Genomic DNA, 7,511 nt, shown 5'->3' on the forward strand with positions numbered 1-7,511 from the left:
TATACTTGTTGTAATGGACCAACGGTGGAGTAGTGGGAGCATATCTGAATCTCTATGCATGCTGACTGAACTTTGAAGGGTTCTTATTTTCCATTCTGATTTGTGCCTTTCTTGAGATCCTTGTTTTTATGCACAAGTCAGTAATTGGGCTTGGAAAATATAGCTCAGTGACCTTTGTCCTTTTGTCTAAGCCCATGTAGAAGTGAGCCACAGGACTTGTAATTTTGTGATTGAATGCTGTCTCCAACATGTTGCAGGTTTCTTTTTTGTTTTTTTTTGAAAAGAACATGTTGGAGGTTAGGGAAATACTAGTGCCGTACCAAAGAGCTATCTTAGCTGGTAAAAACATTAGTTAAGTAGATCCGTGATTTGGCTCTCAAGTTTTCCCCTTTCTTTCTTTTTCTTTACAAGGTTTCGAGTTGTGCTATTCTCTGTCTTGTAAACACATCAAAACTTTGTAACTTATCTTATGAATGTCACCTCTCATACGTACCTAACTTCGACCTCTTCTTGATCAAAAAATAAAATGTTTGTTTGCTTTACCTTGGATTTTAGGAGTTTAGTTTCTCACAATACCTCTTCCCAGAGATAAAAAAAAGATTAACTGCTACAAAGCTACTCCAAGGGTGAAAACAAACCACTACTTATGTATTGTACTTGGGAATCATTTTCTGACTTTGTATATGTTGATCCTCCTCAGCTTTATGGGGTGGTTTTCACAAGTTGAAAGGTAAATTAAATGAGAGTTCATACTTTTACTAGTGTGATGACCAGAAAAATTGAAGCTAGTAGTTATTTAATACTTATTTTTCTGTATGATTTTCTAATGTTAGAGATTTAACACCAATTCAATTTCATTAGGTTCACTAATTGCCATGGAAAACAGGCCAGCCAACAATATGCTACAGTGTTATTTTTGAAAAACAACCCCAAAAAATAACTAATCCAAACGGTCTCTCAATCTTTACCGTCACATGTATTGGCTCAATCTAATACTTCTGCATTCTGATTATTGAACTCATGCACTGACAAACAACTCACTGTTTATTTTGTCCTTCAAAAACACAAGTAGTGTCACTTTTTGAGTACAGAAAGAGTAATACTTCTATATACAGTACTCATATGATCCCTATTAGCCTAAAGTAAAGCACAGTTTCCACTTATCCTTAGAGAGGGCTAGGTCCCCATACTTGATGCATTGATGACTTGTATCATTGTTATCAAATTGTACAAATTATTGATTTATAATTGAGATGTGTGAATTTAACCGCTCTGTTACTCTTATCTTGGACATCTAATCCTACCAATGCATCAGCCTAACAACCAAGAAACCAAGAAAAATTTTGCCCTTTTTTGGTCTTGCCTTGTATTGATGTTCACTTTTTTCATAGTAAAAAAAGAAAAAGATATCTCGACTTTTTTGACATTTTTCTACTAGAAACTTTCTACCTTAAAGTATTAAAAGAAATCAATTAAATTTTGTAAAAGGTGTAAATATAGTCGCTATCTTTATCCTTTTCTTAGACAGCAAGTCCCTACCAATGCATCAGCATGAAAAGGAAGAAACCAAGAACATTTTGCCTCTTTGTCTTGCCTTATGAAAAGGGCAAATGCATTTTGGTGTGCCAGTGTGATAACATGACTGTTTTTTCTACCAGAAACGTTCTTGGATTCTTTTTTTTTCCCTTTGGGGCATTATCATAAACTAGTCATTGAAGTTTATTTCCACTTTTTAAAAGTTTTTTTTTTCCTCAACCTGTAAGTTCGAAGTTTCTCATACGATTGTTGTTGTATATCGAGGTGAAACTATCCTTACAATAATAAAGTGGTTGAACGTAGTTTGTCTGGTGTAAATTTTTGCTATCACTTTTTGTGTTTTCAAGTTTATCCTTATTATTTTTTATTAATCTTTCTTACATTAACAGTGTATACACTATCAGCGTTAAATGAATGATAACTATGCAAAATTTGAATTTGAAATTCAATTTTTGCATACACGTCGTGAATCAAACGGTAATAGTATATATACATTATGAGTGTATATAAAATTTACTCTATTATTTTACCAACACCACTCAACTATTATTTTTCTGCTTAACTCTTCTATCTTCTACTATCACGACAATAATTTCCCACACCAAACCTAAAACCTTCTTAAACATTTTTTTTTATTCGCTTTTTCTCCGGTTATTAAAGTTTTTTTGACTTTCTTAATATGTTCTCTACGACCTGTAAGTTCAAACCTCCTTATACGCTATTGTTGTATACAAAGTGAAATTATTTCAAGACCCACAAATCCATCGATTCCATCATGTTAGTTGGCCTTTTTAACTTTTATAACGTTACACTGAATTTCAATTTTTAAAATCAATTTGCATGTAAAATTGTGCTCTTCCATTAACAGACATTATATTTACACGTTTATTTCCAAATTTTTGGTTTACTTATTTGTTTTATTTTTGTTTGTTCACGTACTTACTATTCAGTAAAATATTTGTTCATTAGATGTTATCAATGCAAATAGGGGTATTATGATTTTTCATCAATGCAACTATTGTCTCTATCAAAGTTATTTAGTACTATAAGATGAACAACAAATTTTCCTATATTTGAATTTGTCTTGTGGAGCTAACAAGATGTATATATGTTTTTTCGTGCATGTATCAAGTAATTAAATTTCTATTTAAAAAATTAAAAAAATCAAAGTTTACCATTTTTTTGTTTATAAAAATTTATACTAAATTCTTCCATATAAAAGAGCTATACTTCCTATATTGCACATGGGTGTGCCCTAGTCACTGTTTTGAATTATTGTCAGGCACAAATGTTTTAAAAGCAACCTAATTGGGACTTTAAATTGGGCCATAAGATTGGAGCTCGATCTGCCTGACCCACTAAAGCTAGGACTGAGCTTAGGATCAGAATGGGTTGATATATAAGATTTATGTCTGCAATCTGGACAAGGTTTCTAAATCCGACTTCGGTGGCATGAAGTTTAGCCCAACCTATACTTGGACCGGCTACGACATATGTTGTCTGTTTATTTTACTCCTATGTTATAGACTTCTAGGTATCCTTTGGGAAAATCGTTAATTTGACTCTTTAACTTTTTTACTTAGACCAATTTCATCCTTCATGATTTTTTTCCACCAATTTAGTTCTCAAACAATTTTATCGGGTTCAATGTAGGACTTATTAGGCGGCGCCACTACATTTTATGTATTTTGCACGGCACGACAGGGGTATAATTGAAATGACTAGTTCGATTGTCTAGATATAGGGATTATAACAGAGACTTTTAGACGATTAAGGACAAAATCCTCTGAAAATTGAAGGGGACAAAAAACCTAAATTGATTTTTGAAGAGGGTCAGTAGTAGATAGCACCACAGCCCCCACCTCCGCTAAAGAAGAGCAACAGCCACCAATCAATTGAACATGAAATTGAACCATTCTCGCCGGTTTCTCCAGAATTCGAGAATGATGGCTGTATCGGGGGTGTTTGTGGGCCATTGGGTCCCCAGAAACGATTGTGATTAAGAAGGCTACTTCTCCAGTTGTCAAGACCGGACCAATGTAGTATTTGTGCAGGCATTTCTTCTTGTTTGGGATATTTTATAGCAAAAGAAGAAAAAGGCTTTCTTGGATTAAAAAGGGTGTGTGTTAGGAAAGTGTTTGACTAAAATGTGCATTTTAATGTAGTGGAGAGAGCATGGTTTTGAGTTTTAGCGGATGCATTTCCTTCAAATAAGGCAGTGAGGACTGAGGAGGATATTGGGAAGGAATAGTGGGCAAGCGCTGTTATAGGATGCAGTTTACGGACCATGACGAGGATCAACCGGGTAAGGTGCGCGCAGAATAAGAGAAACAACAATTCAAAGAATTGCTAACAGAATAAGAGGACATTGCAAAGGTGTTATCTACTACTACTGATTGATAGGTTGCAATTTTATTATTTATTTTATTATTAATTTCCCCTATTACCTGACTTGATGTGGATTAATTGCTGGATTCTACTCACTTTTCTTAATTTGCATTTATTTCAGGGAGTAGATTAAAAATACCACAATCAATGCCACTTTGACAGTCATAGAAGGCTTGCAAGGGCATTTTTGGAAGAAGGGACACGAGCCCTTTTTGGTCATTTTGGCTAAAGTGTTCTTTTCCCTGGAGCTGCCGCACGGAGCATGACTATATAAGGGAAAACTGTGCAGAAGAAGGGGGCGGCCTCTAGTTTAGCATGAGATTTCTTCTTCCCTTTTAGACTTTTGATCAGGAACTGAGGCACATGGCAGGAACAATGAGGAATTGTTCCCTTTGACTTTTCTTTGGCTTCTTAGTAGCTTTTGGACTTACGAATGTCAGGAGCACTTAGCCTTTCTTGGCTTTGACCTTTCTTCCTTAGAAGCTTTTAGTAATTATTATTTTTTCCTTCTTGTGCGGCAGACGAAGTGAAAACTATGAATTGTCTCTTGTAGCTTTTCTATCTATTCAATATTCGGACGAGTTGAATTTTTCCAAATTCCAACGGACGATGGCCGTTGTTCCATCTTCAATTTTCAGTGGGTTTTGTTCATCGAACATGAACTAATTTCACCACTCTAGTCAAGGAGCAACGAAGGTTCTGGTTCGCCTAAAAATTGTAAGATCGATTTAATTTAATATTTTCCTTTTATTTATGGATATTCGCATATTCCTTGATTGTTATGCTTATAGTTATTTAATTAATTGATTGTCTTGGATCCGGATAATTAATTGATTTGGTAACCTATTGTCAATTAGGGCATTAAATCCGTAATTGTTTAATTGTCCTGAAATAGTCACAACTGGCACGATTAGATTCGTGTCAGGGGATACGCGGGCTAATCTGAAATAACCCTGGTAGTGTGTTATTTGGTTAGAATAGGGTTCCTCTAATACGTAAGGCAATTGCGGAATTAAATCTTACGGGCGTACCTAGGATTATTTCCTAATTAGAGCAGTGATTAACTGGCATACCTTAATCACCGACACAGTAAGGAGGGGTTGACTGCCATCGCTTGTTTGATAGTTATAACATATTTATTAGTAAATAATTGGGATTGGCTTTGCATCGATGATCAATTTGGTGAACTATTGTTGAAGTTATTTCTTGGCTAGATCCTTAATTAATATTACCTTGATTTTAGTGAATTGCCATTTGACTTTTCAGTTGCCTACTTTATTTTATTTTTAATTGTTTTCTTGTTTTAATTGATTTAGACCTTTAATTATTGTTACTCTAAATTCAGTGAATTGTTGTTTAATTTCTAGTTAGTTATTTATTTTTATTTTCTTATTTAAATTTATTTGATTGTCGTCGTTCCTACAAAATCACCCCCCTGTGTTACTTTGGATTTCTCAAGAAGCAAATATACTCAGTCCCTGTGGATACGACCCTACTTGCCCTGTCTACAAATTCATAATTATTTGTGAAAAATAACCATCCCATTCGGGTATATCGGATCAAGCAAACTCTTCGGGAACAGGGTGAATCAAGTAACCCATTGCACACCTAGAGTCCCTGCTCCAGTATTTGGAATTGAGTTTTGGTCATTTTAACTGGCAATTAGGTTTAATTTTATTATTGTGCAGGCTTCGACACCCTGTCAATTTTTGGCGCCGTTGCCGGGGACTGGCGTTATTATTTGTTTCTTTTTAAATTCATTTTTGATCTAACTTTCTGGTGCTTTTCAAGTGTATGTTTCGTTTTTCTCGTACATGTGAATTAATTTTCGACCCACAGGTAGAGAAGACTACGTGTAGGACAAGAAAAGAGACCAGACAGCTCCGAGAGGAGCACTCCAGTGCTACATCTGAGAAACCTGAGTCAGAAGTTGAACCAACAGATTCGTTTGGAGATACTTCGAGTGACTCTGACCAAGAGGAAGGAATCATGGCTAATGCACGAACATTGAGGGAGTTGGCTGCTCCTGATTTAAATCAACAGCATTTATGCATTACCTTCCCCACCCTAAATGATAACACTCCATTTGAACTAAAATCTGGACTGATTCATCTTCTACCATCTTTTCATGGTTTACCAGGTGAAGAGCCGTATAAGCATTTGCAGGAGTTTGATGTCGTGTGCAATAGTATGAAACCCCCGGGAATCACAGAAGAGCAAATAAAAATGAGGGTATTTCCCTTTTCCTTGAAGGATTCTGCAAAGAACTGGCTGTACTACCTGCCACCAGGTAGCATAACCACGTGGGATCAATTGAAGAAAAAATTTTTAGATAAATATTTTCCTGCGTCCAGGGCTGCAAGTCTAAGGAAAGAAATTTGCGGGATCAAGCAGCACCCAGGGGAGTCACTCTATGAGTATTGGGAGCGCTTCAAGAAGTTGTGCAGCAAGTGCCCCCAGCACCAAATAAGTGAGCAGTTGCTTATACAGTATTTTTATGAGGGGCTCATTTTCAGAGACAGGAGCATAATTGATGCTGCAAGTGGAGGGGCACTGGTGAACAAAACCCCTCGGGAAGCACGGGAGTTAATAGAGGGGATGGCAGAGAATTCACAACAATTCGGTACGAGTGAGGATGTCCCAATACGCGAGGTGAATGAGGTAGAGACATCCTCTATCCAGCAGCGGCTAACTGAGTTGACCTCGTTTGTTAGGCAACTGGTTGTAGGAAGCGCATCTCAGGCCAAGGTGTGCGGGTTTTGCACTGGTATGGGTCATTCTACAGACATGTGTCCAGCGATTCAGGAAAAAAGTGCAGAGCAAGTGAACATGGCTGGTCACGCGCCCGCGCCAAGAAGGCCCTATGACCCGTACTCGATTACGTACAATCCCGGTTGGAAGGACCACCCGAATTTCAGTTATGGAGGAAATAGGCAGCCCAACTTTGCACTGAACAGACAGTCTAATTTCGTGCCAAATAAGCAACCAGGGTACCAGCAGCAATACCAACCCCGACCATCTCGCGCCCCACCTAGCTCTTCCTTTACCCGTTCGGCCCCGGTTGGCGGTGATCCTGGCCCATCGACGTCCGCTCAGCCCCCTCCACTAGCAGGGTCTGAAGACTGGCACCAGCTTAGGACGCAGGTTCAGAATTTGGAGGCCAGGATGATTAACATCGATAACAATGTGGCGGCTATGGCACACAATCTGGCGGCTTTCATGCAGCACTCGGGTTTCCCATCCCCAACACCACCTCACCCTCCACTTTGACCCGGTTTCAGGGAAGTTTGGTTGCCCTCTCTCCCACTTTTACAGTTTGTTTGTCACATTGAGGACAATGTGTCCTATAGGTGTGGGGGGGCTCTAATGGGGTGCCTATGTTTTTTCTTTTAGTTTTTAGTTTTTAGTAGTTTTGTTTTTAGTTTTATTTCTAGTTCGTTACTTGTCTGTCTTTCGTTCGTTTCCTTTCTTTCTTTTTGATGTTTGGCTTTCATGTGAATGCGTCCAATTTGATGTTGGGCTATTGCCTCTAATTCTACTTTTGCCAAGTTTTTAAAATAAAAGTGTATCGAGTTAATGTGATTGAG

At 37.5% G+C, this 7,511-nt stretch overlaps 1 non-coding gene across 1 annotated transcript; it reads right to left on the bottom strand.

Moving 5' to 3' along the window:
• Positions 1–6,285: 6,285 nt before the first annotated feature.
• LOC113719348 (small nucleolar RNA R71) lies at positions 6,286–6,392 on the bottom strand. The gene has a single exon (XR_003454859.1). It is a non-coding gene; the product is annotated as a small nucleolar RNA R71 (small nucleolar RNA).
• Between the last annotated feature and the right edge of the window lie 1,119 nt (positions 6,393–7,511).

Source organism: Coffea arabica, chromosome 1e (assembly GCF_036785885.1).
Source record: "Coffea arabica cultivar ET-39 chromosome 1e, Coffea Arabica ET-39 HiFi, whole genome shotgun sequence".
Lineage (NCBI taxonomy): Eukaryota > Viridiplantae > Streptophyta > Magnoliopsida > Gentianales > Rubiaceae > Coffea > Coffea arabica.